We start from the raw sequence: 14,068 nt of genomic DNA, 5'->3' as shown, positions 1-14,068 counted from the left end.
TCTCACTGGATTGTGTGTTCTTAGCTTTAAACTATGTTCCAAATACAACTTCCAAACAAGTTTTAAAGAAAATTTTTTATTTAAATTAGTGAAATTTTCATAAATAGGGTCTTAAAAAGAAACTTATTATTTTTCAACCAAATAGAACATGCATGTAATTACCTATTACTATGCTATCTATCCTATCCTAATAAAAGAAAAATAACTTATTTATTGGTGTTAAGAAAGAGAAATTACCTCCGGAAGTCAGGTACTAACCGACCTCCCCACACTTAAAGCTTGGCACCGTCCTCGGTGCCATCAGTCAGGAACAAAGGGGGGCTGGTAGCAACATCTCCACAATCAAGACCGTCATGGCTTCCTGTGCTGGTAAATGAAGTAGAGTCCGGGGTGTCTGGGTTTTCTTCAGGTGGGTGGTTACCAACAAGTAGCTCCTTGAGGTATGTAAATTTGCGCTTGTTACAGCGCTCTCTTCGCTTTCCTTACCGGTCAAGCCGGTCTAACTTCTCAAGTATCTGATGGAGCAGTTGGTTTGTTGAAGGTGCTTGTGATGTGGTAGGAGAAGGGATATCTTCCGCTAGTTCTGTGCTCTGGTTGATAGTGGCTGCTGGAGGTCTGATATACTTCCCGTTAGGGACGTACTGATCATTTCGTGGAATCATGGCCTTGGTGTCCCTAGCTCTGTAGGAGACTCCGGCTCCTGAGACTAGATCTGACACCAAGGCGGGAAAAGGTATGTTACCCGCAATCTGTATGTGTCCCATAGCATGCCGAATGCGTCTTGGTAAATTGAGGTGTTGGTCTGTAAGGATACACCAGAGTAAAACAGCCATGTCTGCAGTGAAGGAGGACTCGTGAGTGCTCGGAAAGATGTAATGGGACATGATCTGTGCCCATACTCGAGCCTCCAATGTGAGTGCTGAAGTCAATATGCTCTTAGGTCGGGATCGATGGTATCCATAGATCCATTTGCTGCTAGGTTGTGCTATAACTCTGAGAACGGCGTCCTAGTCAAATTGGTATGTCTGGCATTTGAAAGAGGCTTTTTGGAATGCGTCCAATCATTCTGGAGCAGGGGGAAGATCTAAAGCTTGCTGAATGGCCTCTTCAGTTATGGGCACTTGCTTCTGACGGATATAGACAGACTGCATAGTTGGCATGTGAAAATTGGAGTAGAATTCAACTACCTATGATAGATTAATCTGCCATGGCTGTCTCCGTAGGAATTCCCATTGTCTTCGTTCAATTCAGGGCTTAACAAATTTAGCAATGTTGGTCGGGGGGTTGAGAAGGTATTCATTATTATAGTTCCTCTCCGCTAGGATTGGAAACATCTGCTCACAGTAGTGGTTAGTGAACCGCGCAGTGTCCTTTACTGGAAAGGCTTTCTCTTTTTCATCGATCTTGATGATCCTCTTGATTCGCTTTGTTGAGGGTTTTACTGCTGTTGAAGATGGCTCTGCAGCTAGTGCTCTTTTTGTTCCTTTCCTCGCTGGTGGTTTGTGAGTAGCTTTCTCTTTACCCTTCTTGGTGGCCATCCTCAAAAGGAAAAAAGTAAGTAACTTTAAAACTAAGGGTTAGAGCAAGGAAGAGGATGGTACAAGTGATAATCAATGCACAGTAAAGAAGTATGTTGTTAACACATGGTCGCGAATCCATGTGAAAAGTTCATCAATGGAAATATAGCAAGTGCATTTTGTGGCAATAAGATGCAAGATGTTTATTGGCATGCTGGCAAAGGCTTGAGTAGCATAGATCAAGCATCAAATGCTAAATTGTATTATCACTCGTAACAAACTAACCATCACGTTTGTATTGACAATTATATTCAATTAATAAAATAATGAAAGGGTTTTGTGAAAAACAGGCATTAGAGTAGTAGAATAGAATTATTTAAAAATAATACACAATGCCATACGGGCTTTTTCACAAACACTTAGCATGTATGGTAAATATGTGATTGAAAGTATTGAATTTGAACATGCAAATAACCCAAAAATAATTATTTATAATTGTCAAACAATTCCTTAATAATTCACAAGCAAAAATATAGAAGAAAATAATTACCGAAATAAATTTCTAACAGCAATTAAAAGAATGTAAAAAGAAAAAAGAAAGAAAAAGGAAACACAGAGTATGAAAGTAAAAATTAAAAGAAGAAGAAAACATAAATAAAAATAATAATAATAATAATAGAAAAGTAAAAAGGGAAGAAGAAAAGAAAAGAACCTTGATAATGGATGTGAAAAAGAGGGGGGGGGAAGTAAAAAGTGAGAAGGAATAAAGAAGAAAGAAGGAAGAAGAAAGAAATAAGAAGGAGGAAGGAAACATTAAGATCGGGGAAGAAAAAATAAGATATCTGGCGCTGATTTGGATAAACTGTGCGTCGCATGTGACGCGGACGCGTGGTGCACGCGTTCACGTGATTGGCGTTATTTTCAGATGACGCGGACGTGTGGGTCACGCGTTCGCATGAAGTGAACTGTGCCATTGGCGCGAGTGCAGCCTCGCGTACGCACAACTTCTGTTTCATACTCTCATTGCCAAAATTCAGGGTGACGCGTGCGCGTGGGTGACGCGCACGTGTGAATGGCCTATTTTTGAAAAATGACGCGGACGCGTGGGGCACGCGTTTGCGTGATAGGCTTGTGCTTCCAGCATCATTCCAGCCCCACTCCATCATAACTCTCTGCGATACACCTTTTTACGTCGATTTCGCGGGGTCACGCGTGCGCATGGGCGACGCGCAGGCATGGGAGGCTGATTTTTCAAATGACGCGGATGCGTAGGGCATGCGTTCGCGTGGGCATGCTTGTGCCTATGGCACGCCTCCAGCCACGCTTCCGCGTGACTCTTTGCTTCTTTTCTTCCTTGTTTCGAATGCACCTATGACGCGGACGCGTCGCGTGCTTTCCTTATTTTTTTTATATGCAGAATGCAAATGCATATGCAGGCTATATGCAAAGAATATGAGAAGAGTCGTTAACAAAAAAGTAAAATAAAACTAAGACTAAAACGGAACAATCATACCATGGTGGGTTGTCTCCCACCTAGTACTTTGCTTTTACGTCCTTAAGTTGGACTGTCTTCGGGTTTATTCTGCTTCTGTTGGTGGGTCTTCCAAGAGGAAAACCTCTAGCTCTTTGTGATCCTTCATCTTCTCACCATGATAAAGCTTTAGGCGATGTCCATTGACATTCATGAATTTGGAACTAGAAGGATGACGCAGGTGAAAAACTCTGTATGGCTCTGCGTTTTCCACTCTGTAAGGACCTTCCCATCTTGATCTCAATTTACCTGGCATAAGCCTCAGTCTGGAGTTATAAAGAAGAACTAACTACCTGGTCTGAATTCTCTCCTTTTAATGTGCTTGTCATGGACAACTTTCATCTTTTTTTTGTATCGCCTGGAGTTATTATATGCTTTTAGGTGAATATTCTCCAATTCTGCTAGTTGCAGCTTTTTTTTCAGCACCAGCTTCTTCAAAATTCATGTTGCACTCTCTCACAGCCCAGAAAGCCTTGTGTTCTACCTCTACTGGAAGGTGGCAAGCCTTTCCGAACAATCCCATGCTTCTTCAATAATCCTGTCAGTCTCCTGTTACAAGAATGAGTGCCTTGATCACTCACGATTGCTCGTGGTGATCCAAAGCGACAAATAATATGGTTTCTAACAAAGAAAACAATAGTGTTAGCATCATCAGTACAGGTAGGAATTGCTTCCACCCATTTAGAAACTGTTCACACCCTGGGTCGAGCTATCCGACTCGGGATGTTTAACGACAAGGCGACCGACATCTTCAGGTCCGACTATCCGACCTCTTCTCAAAGAGCTCGGCCAAATTGCCAGGAAACCCCAATAAAGGGCCCGAATAGAGGATCACGACCCAAATCCAAAGGCAGCCCAAGCCTATAGAGTTAAGGGCGGTTCCCTTGAAGATAAGATGACCTCACCCAAAAGATAAGATAAGATAAAGATAACTAACTTATCTTATCTAAAAAGGTCACTCCACACCATTATAAATACACTGGAGCACCGAGGTATAACTCATACTCTGATTCTACTAAAAACCTGCTTAATACCCTTGCTAACTTAAGCATCGGAGTCCCTTGCAGGTACGCCCACCCTCCGGTGACAAAGGATCAGCAACCTAGCCAGTCCAACAAGTTAGACACAGCCGCTCCGGCCGCCACTCACCAGCCGGACATGTCAGCTCCGACCAGTACAGAAGATCTCGTTCGAGATCGACCTATAGTTTCAGGTAACCCTCAGAACATTGGCGCCGTTACCGGGGAACCTGGAAGTCATCCCATCACCATGGCGGATGAACAGGACAATGACCACGACTCAGATCTAGAGGATAGAACACCGCACAAAAACGCGAACACTACACTTAAGGATACTCCTCAACTTAACAACGTAAAGAATTCTCCAAATGCGGGTGCCATGGAGGCGCTTCAAGACCGATTAAAACAACTTGAAAAAGAAGCCCTACATCAGTGAGAGGCTGAGAAAAACCTATAAAGGGAAATAAGGCGACGCCGGGAATTGGAGGACAAACTCCTAAAACCCGAAGCCGATCTCAAGGCCAAAGCTAATCAACCCTCTCATGAGGATAGCTCTCGCAAGGACCAAGATCCATTTACCAAGGAGATCATGAAGACCAAAATCCCAAAAGACTTTAAACTCCCGGATATGACTTTGTACAATGGCACTACAGATCCCGGCCATCATCTCAGCAATTTCAGAAGTAGAATGTACCTCACCGACGCCTCAGATGCAGTTCGTGTAACAACCCTAGTTTTTGAAAATCAAATAATTAGTTATTTTTTATTTATTATATTTGTTGATAACTTTATTTTAAGAAAATTAGTTTACTAAAGGTAACTAAATAGAGTTTCATGATAATTGAAGTTTAAATTAATTAAAATTTTTATAATATCCTTATTAGATATTTGGTATAATTGAAATTATAATTTTGATAATTGAAAAATAAGAAGATTTGTATAATTTAATTTAAATAAATTCTATTTTGAATGAATTATGTTATTAATTTGAACTCCTAGAAAATAATTTTATTAAAAATGATTAGATTGATATTTATAGATACTTTAAGTTTAAGTCAATTAATATTTTTGTACAATTTTTATTATTAGTTATTTTACAATTTGAAATTAATGTTCCAGTGATAGAAATATAATGAAAAATTATACCATTTGATTTGAATAATTAATATTGAGCTTAAAACTATATTTTATAAAAATATGATTAATATGTTCATTTTATATTTTAAATTAGAAATAATCGATTGAACTTAGCAATATGTTGATAAATAATGTTCCTAAATATTTTTAATAAAGTATTTTTAGTTTTAAAATTACTCTACCCTTCAATTTTATCAAAATATCTATTCATATCTATCCATATTCTTTTATAAAATCCCAAATTCCTAAACCTAAATTCCCAAATTGTATCAGAAACCCTAATTCCCAAATCCTAGAAACCCTAACCCAGCTACCCTCTTCCCCAAGACTCAACAGTAGTTATGCAGCCCTATCCAAAACACACACACACAAGAACAGGAATAGAAAAGGGGGACAGAGGAAGAAGAGGGGGGAGAAGAGGGAGGCGGCGCGGTGGGTGCCACTGCCACCGTCGCCGCCGTTGCTAGCAGAGAAGAGGGGAGATCTGAGCGAGGAGAGAGCTCTCGAAATAGGGAGAGATCGACCCACGCCTCGTCGCCGCGCCACCGTCCCTGTGCCGCCGTCGCTCGCTCCATCCACGAGCTGCTGCCAGAACCGTGCGAGGAGGAACGATGCCGCCCCTTGCCACGATCGAAGCTCGCTGCCGCCGCGTTGCTCTGGTCTATCGTGCTGCCACTGTCGTCCAGGGAAGACCGCCGCTGCTTCTGTGTCCTCTAACGGCGCCGCTGCACGAGCCGGAGGAACTCGTCCCTGCTGGAGCCTCTGCTGCCATCAGAGCAACCCTTGAAGCTATTGATTTGGTTCCCATTCCTCCATTTTTGAGACTGTGAGCTTTAATCCTGGCTCTGCTTCTATCCTATTCCTATGTCTTTCACCTGTTCTAACTAAGGAAACCTATGTTTTTGTTCAGTGCTGCTACTCTATTTTCCCTGTTTACTACTAGAACTATCACAGGGGATACTGTGATGTCCTCAGGAAACTGTTAGAGCTGCTGTTGTTGTTGATGCGAGTTAGAATGAAGTTGGAGTCACGTTTAATTTTCTGGATCTAACTGAGGTAGGGGATTAATTTTTAAAGTTAAACATTTTTAATTTAGAATGCCTATAAAGTTAATTGGATAATTGCGAATAGTTAATAATGGTTAAGAATTGATTAATTGACGTGAATTTTCTGAAAGGTGTTTGAGAACAGTTAGCTATAGTGATTATTGTGAATTATGACTAGAATTGGATACTATTGTGATTATTCTGAATTATGAATTCGAATTGGATGCCATTGTGATGATTTTGAATTATAAGTGAAATTAAATGCGATTGTGAATTGTACTTTGAATGATTGATTTTTTTTTGTGTGATGAATTGGCTGAGATTCTGATCTTGGATGAACTATTTTGAATTGTTTGATATTGAATTGGAATTTTAATATAATGGAATGGCTGTTAAATAGACTTGTGACAGGTTGAAATTGGTTGAAGTGTGGCTGTGAATGATAATGTTATTTATTAAATTGAAATATGATGAGTTAATTTTTGAATGAAATGTATTTGAAAAAGTTAGTTGTGGTGATTGCTCTGAGTTATGATTGAAATTGGATGCGGATGTGAATTGAGTTTGGGTTATGGCTGTGATATTGACTGGCTTCGTTGTCGTGAGTAATTAACTGATGAGATTTACTTTGGTTTGAGGCTGTGATTGTTATTGGTTTTTTTTATTATTTTAGAATTGCTGGAAATTCCAATTTTAGTCGATTATGTCAAGTTGGTTATTATTGTTGATTTAAGTTTAACTAGAGTTGATTTTGAGGACGGTTGAAGGATTAAAGGTTGGTTACTGAACTATTTTCTTGAAGTATGATTTTTAGAATAAAATGGTAACTTTGCTAATAACTAAATAACTTTAAAAATAACAAGAAATATGAAGAGTTGATGTTTGGGGTAATTGATATGAATTCTTGAAGTTGAACCGGTTTACTTTTAAAGAATGGTTTATGGAAATTCTGATTTTAATTGATGAAAGAATGTTAGTTCTTAAACTGAATTGTGATGAGATAATTATTGAGAATCTGTCATGATAGTTGCTGATAAATGGATGGAGAATTGATTGAGTTTAATTTGAAAGGATTCTATGACTTATGAATTTAATTATGAATTGATGAGATGAAAATTGGATTGTTGGATTATGTGAGAATTGCGAATTGTGGATTTCCTGGTTGCTTGAGAATCTTGTATTTGATAATTGTTGAGAAAGGATTGTTGAATTGTTGAGAAAGAGGGAACCTGTAAGGGTGGCTAGGTCCGAGTTTTAGGGGAGGTGCTGCCGAAATTTATAAAATCTGAGGTTTTATTTGAGAAGTTATTTTAGAAGATTTGGATTTGGAAAATGATTATTTAAGTTTTATGTAGTTAAGAAAAAAATTTTTCTATTTTAAATTCGATTTACCAAAGAAAGGTTTATGTTTCAAAATTAAACTATTTAAGAAAGAAACTATGTTTTGAGATTGATTCAATATGAAAAGAATTATATTTTAAGCTTGAAATAAAGGATTAATTTTTAGAAGTTTAAAGAAATTATAATATTTGAATTTGAATAGTAAGGAGAGAGATGATTTTTGAGTCTTTGAAAAGTTAGTAAACTTGGAAGAGTTTTATTTGATTAATTTTAATGAGAGGAGTATATTTCAAAAAGCATTTGGTGAATTTAAAATATATGATCTACTTAAGTCTTTTGAAGAGGGTTAAAAAAATGTTCTAAAGTTAGTTTTGAATTAAGATTGTTAAAGTAGAGATTATGAACTGAAATGAGAATTAAGATTTTCATGAACAAATGCTTGAGAAAATTAAGAAAGGTTTAAGAAGATGTGTTAAGGATTCAAAGGGAAAGAGAGAATGAAGATTGATTTGTGGATTGTTGAGATTGAGAAAGGATAATGAAAAACGATAAAAGGCGGGAATACTCCATGAACTGTTAGTTGTTTAACTACGGGGGAAACCCAGAACTAATAATTGGTTAAATTCGGGAAGTACCCATGAACTGAATGATCATTGATCTCGGGGAAATCTATAAATTGTTATTTGTTTTATATACGGGAAAAACCCACGGACTGATAATTATTGATTACGGGAATAACCCATGAATTGTTGTATGTTGATCTCGGGTATAACTGATGAGCGGATACTTTATACATTTTTTGGCATTATTTTTACATAGTTTTCAGTATAATTTAGTTAGTTTTTAGTATATTTTTATTAGTTTTAAATAAAAATCACATTTCTGGACTTTACTATGAGTTTGTGTATTTTTCTGTGATTTCAGGTATTTTCTAGCTGAAATTGAGGGACTTGAGCAAAAATCAGATTCAGAGGTTGAAGAAGGACTGCAGATGCTGCTGGATTCTGACCTCCCTACACTCAAAGTGGATTTTCTGGAGCTACAGAGCTCCAAATGGCGCGCTCTCAATTGCGTTGGAAAATAGACATCCAGGGATTTCCAGAAATATTTAATAGTCCATACTTTGCCCGAGTTTAGACGACACAAACTGGCGTTCAACGCCAGTTCCATGCTGCATTCTGGAGTTAAACGCCATAAACAGGTTGCAAAGTGGAGTTAAACGCCAGAAACAGGTTACAAACTGGCATTCAACTCCAAGAGAAGCCTCTACATGTGTAAAGTTACTGCTCAGCCCAAGCACACACCAAGTGGGTCCCGGAAGTGGATTTCTGCATCATTTACTCATTTCTGTAAACCCTAGTAACTAGTTTAGCATAAATAGGACTTTTTACTATTGTATTTACATCTTTGGATATATTTGGATTATCTTTTGATCCTTTGATCACGTTTAGGGGGCTGGCCATTCGGCCATGCCTGGACCTTATCACTTATGTATTTTCAACGGTAGAGTTTCTACACTCCATAGATTAAGGTGTGGAGCTCTGTTGTTCCTCATGAATTAATACAAAGTACTACTGTTTTTCTATTCAATTCAAGCTTATTCCTTTTCTAAGATATCCATTTGCACCCAAGAACATGATGAATGTGATGATTATGTGACGCTCATCATCATTCTCACCTATGAACGCGTGCCTGACAAACACTTCCGTTCTACATGCAAACAAGCTAGAATGAGTATCTCTTAGATATCTAATACAGAGGACCGAGTCCGAGATATTAGAATCTTCGTGGTATAAGTTAGAACCCATGGACGGCCATTCTTGAGATCTGGAAAGTCTAAACCTTGTCTGTGGTATTCCGAGTAGGATCTGGGAAGGGATGGCTGTGACGAGCTTCAAACTCGCGAGTGATGGGCGTAGTGACAGACGCAAAAGGATAGTAAATCCTATTCTAGTATGATCGAGAACCGACAGATGATTAGCCATGCAGTGACAGCGCATTGGACCATTTTCACAGAGAGGATGGGATGTAGCCATTGACAACGGTGATGCCCTACACAAAGCTTGCCATGGAAAGGAGTAGGAATGATTGGATGAAGACAGCAGGAAAGCAGAGGTTCAGAGGAATGAAAGGCATCTCTATACGCTTATCTGAAATTCTCACCAATGAATTACATAAGTATCTCTATCCTAGTTTATATTTCAATTATGTTTTAATTATCAAATCTCCATAACTATCTTAATCCGCCTGACTGAGATTTACACGGTGACCATAGCTTGCTTCAAGCCGACAATCTCCGTGGGATCGACCCTTACTCACGTAAGGTTTATTACTTGGACGACCCAGTGCACTTGCTGGTTAGTTGTGCGGAAATGTGACTAAGTGTGATTCACGTTTGAGAGCACCAAGCCATTGGATCCATTGTTGAAGATCACGATTTCGCATACCAAGTTTTTGGCGCCGTTGCCGGGGAGGGAACAACAATTTCGCATTTATTTTCGGCAACAACAGTGCCATGTTTTTGGTCCGGCAACAACACCAAGTTTTTGGCACCGTTGCCGGGGATTGTTCGAGTTTGGACAACTGACGGTTCATCTTGTTGCTCAGATTAGGTAATTTTATTTTAATTTTAAGCTTTTTATTTCCTATTTTCAAAAAATACAAAAAAATTATTTTCCTCTTTTTCGTTTTTCCCAATTGGTTTTCGAAAAATAAAAAAAAATTTATAAAATCATAAAATCAAAAATATTTATGTGTTTCTTGTTTGAGTCTAGAGTCAAGTTTTAAGTTTGGTGTCAATTGCATCTTTTTAATTTTCTAAAAAAAATTATTTTCGAAAATTTAATGCATTGCATTCTTCATGATCTTCAAGTCGTTCTTGGCCAGTCTTCTTGTTTGATCTTCATATTTTCTTGTTTTGTGTCTTTCCTTGTTTTTCATATGCATTCTTGAATTATTAATGTCTAAAGAATAAAAATTTTTAAGATCGGTGTCTTGCATGTTTTCTTTTCTTGAAAATTTTTCAAAAATAAGTCTTGATGTTCATCTTGACATTCAAAGTGTTCTTGGTGTTCATCTTGACATTCAAAGTATTCTTGCATGCATCATGTGTTTTGATCCAAAGTTTTCATGCATTGAGTCTTTTTGATGTTTTTCTCTTTCTTTATTAAAATTCAAAAATCAAAAAAATATCTTTCCCTTTTTCACTCATAAATTTTCGAAAATTTGAGTTGACTTTTTCAAAACTTTTTAAAATTTAGTTGTTTCTTATGAGTCAAATCAAATTTTCAATTAAAAAAATTCTATCTTTTTCAAAAATCAAATATTTTTCAATTTTTCTTTCATATTTTCAAAAATTTCAAATGAATTTTCAAAATCTTTTTCTTATTTTTATTCCATATTTTCGAATTCAATGCTAATAATTAATGTGATTGATTCAAAAATATTAAGTTTGTTACTTGCCTAATAAGAAAGGTTCAATCTTTAAATTTTAAAATCAAATCTTTTTGTTTCTTGTTAGTCAAGTAATCAACTTTAATTTTCAAAATCAAATCTTTTTAAAATTCTTTTTCAAATCTTTTTCAAATTAAATTTCAATCACATCTTTTTCAAAATTTAATTTCAAAATCTTTTCTAACTTTTTATCTTTTCAAATTTGATTTTCAAATCTTTTTCAATTAACCACTTTACTTTTTATTTGATTCTTATCTTTTTCAAAACTACCTAACTAACTCCCTCTCTAATTTTCGAAAATCCCTTCCCTCTTTCTCAAATTTCCTTTTTAATTAACTAATTGTTTTGATTTCAATTTTAATTTTCGAATTTTAACTTTAATTTTAAAATATTTTTATTTTATTTTATTTAAATTTTCGAATTCTTCTCTTCCTCACCTCCTTCTATTTATTTATTAATCTACTAACACTTCTCCTCCACCCAAAAAATTCGAACCCCATCCCCCACTCTGTGTTCGAATTTTCCTCTTCTCCTTCTTACATTCTTCTCTTCTTATACTTGCATAAAGAATCTCTATACTGTGACATAGAGGATTCCATATTTTCTTTTGTGTTCTCTTCTTTTTCATATGAGCAGGAACAAGGATAAGAACATCCTTGTTGAAGCCGATCCTGAACCTGAAAGGACTCTGAAGAGGAAGCTAAGGGAAGCTAAAGCTCAACTCTCTGGAGAAAATCTGACAGAAATTTTCAAAAAGGAAGGAGACATGGCCGAAAATAATAACAATGCAAGGAAGATGCTTGGTGACTTTACTGCACCAAATTCCAATTTACATGGAAGAAGCATCTCAATCCCTGCCATTGGAGCAAACAATTTTGAGCTTAAACCTCAATTAGTTTCTCTGATGCAACAGAACTGCAAGTTTCATGGACTTCCATCCGAAGATCCTTTTCAATTCTTAACTGAATTCTTGCAGATCTGTGATATTGTTAAGACCAATGGGGTTGATCCTGAGGTCTACAGGCTTATGCTTTTCCTGTTTGCTCTAAGAGACAGAGCTAGAGTATGGTTGGACTCTCAACCTAAATATAGCCTGAACTCTTGGGATAAGCTGGTCACGGCTTTCTTAGCCAAGTTCTTTCCTCCTCAAAAGCTTAGCAAGCTTAGAATGGATGTTCAAACCTTCAAACAAAAGGAAGGTGAGTCCCTCTATAAAGCTTGGGAGAGATACAAGGAACTGACCAAAAAATGTCCTTCTGACATGCTTTCAGAATGGACCATCCTGGATATATTCTATGATGGTCTGTCTGAGCTATCAAAGATGTCATTGGACCACTCTGCAGGTGGATCCATTCACCTTAAGAAAACGCCTGCAGAAGCTCAAGAACTCATTGATATGGTTGCAAATAACCAGTTCATGTACACTTCTGAAAGGAATCCTGTGAGTAATGGGACGCCAATGAGGAAGGGAGTTCTTGAAATTGATACTCTGAATGCCATATTGGCTCAGAACAAAATATTGACTCAGCAAGTCAATATGATCTCTTAAAGTCTGAACGGATTGAAGGAATCATCCAACAGTACTATAGAGGCATCATCTGAAGGAGAAGCTTATGATCCTGAGAACCCTGCAATAGTAGAGGTGAATTACATAGGTGAACCCTATGGAAACACCTATAATCTCTCATGAAGAAATCATCCAAATTTCTCATGGAAGGATCAACAAAAGCCTCAACAAGGCTTTAACAATGGTGGAAGAAATAGGTTTAGCAATAGCAAGCCTTTTCCATCATCCACTCAGCAACAGACAAAGAGTTCTGAGCAGAATCCATCTAGCTTAGCAAATATAGTCTCTGATCTATCTAAGGCTACTGTAAGTTTCATGAATGAAATACGGTCCTCCATTAGGAATTTAGAGGCACAAATGGGCCAGTGAGTAAAAGAGTCACTGAAACTCCTCCTAGTACTCTCCCAAGCAATACAGAAGAAATTCCAAAGAGAGAGTGCAAGGCCATTGATTTAACCATCATGGCCGAACCTGCAAGGGAGGAGGAGGACGTGAATCCTAGTGAGGAAGACCTCCTGGGACGTCCAGTGACCAATAAGGAGTTTCCCTTTGAGGAACCAAAGGAATCTGAGGCTCAATTAGAGACCATAGAGATTCCGTTGAACCTCCTACTACCCTTCATGAGCTCTGATGAGTATTCTTCTTCTGAAGAGAATGAGGATGTTACTGAAGAACAAGTTGCCAAGTACCTTGGTGCAATCATGAAGCTGAATGCCAAGTTATTTGGTAATGAGACTTGGGAAGATGAACCTCCCTTGCTCATCAATGAACTGAGTGATCTGGATCAACTGACATTGCCTCAGAAGAAACAGGATCCTGGAAAGTTCTTAATACCTTGTACCATAGGCACCATGACCTTTGAGAAGGCTCTATGTGACCTTGGGTCAGGGATAAACCTCATGCCACTCTCTGTAATGGAGAAATTGGGAATCTTTGAGGTGCAAGCTACCAGAATCTCATTAGAGATGGCAGACAACTCAAGAAAACAGGCTTATGGACTAGTAGAGGACGTGCTAGTAAAGGTTGAAGGCCTTTACATCCCTGCTGATTTCATAATCCTTGACACTGGGAAGGATGAGGATGAATCCATCATCCTTAGAAGACCCTTCCTAGCCACAGCAAGAGCTGTGATTGATGTAGACAGAGGAGAGTTGGTCCTTCAACTGAATAAGGACAACCTTGTGTTTAAAACTCAAGGATCTCCTTCTGTAACCATGGAGAGGAAGCATGAAGAGCTTCTCTCACTGCAGAGTCAACCAAAGCCCCCACAGTCAAACTCTAAGTTTGGTGTTAGGAGGCCACAACCAAACACTAAGTTTGGTGTTGAACCCCCACATTCAAACTCTAAGTTTAGTGTTGGGAGGTTCCAACCTTGCTCTGATTATCTGTGAGGCTCCATGAGAGCTTACTGTCAAGCTATTGACATTAAAGAAGCACTTGTTGGGAGGCAACCCAAT

At 37.9% G+C, this 14,068-nt stretch overlaps 1 non-coding gene across 1 annotated transcript; it reads right to left on the bottom strand.

The window, feature by feature from the left end:
* Positions 1–12,203: 12,203 nt before the first annotated feature.
* LOC148545035 (small nucleolar RNA R71) lies at positions 12,204–12,311 on the bottom strand. Its single transcript, XR_015902034.1, has one exon. It is a non-coding gene; the product is annotated as a small nucleolar RNA R71 (small nucleolar RNA).
* Between the last annotated feature and the right edge of the window lie 1,757 nt (positions 12,312–14,068).

This window comes from Arachis ipaensis, chromosome B9 (genome assembly GCF_059453495.1).
Source record: "Arachis ipaensis isolate K30076 ecotype BB chromosome B9, ASM5945349v1, whole genome shotgun sequence".
Lineage (NCBI taxonomy): Eukaryota > Viridiplantae > Streptophyta > Magnoliopsida > Fabales > Fabaceae > Arachis > Arachis ipaensis.
Note: the sequence above shows the minus strand (reverse complement) of the source record. Positions and strands in the feature narration are given on the sequence as shown.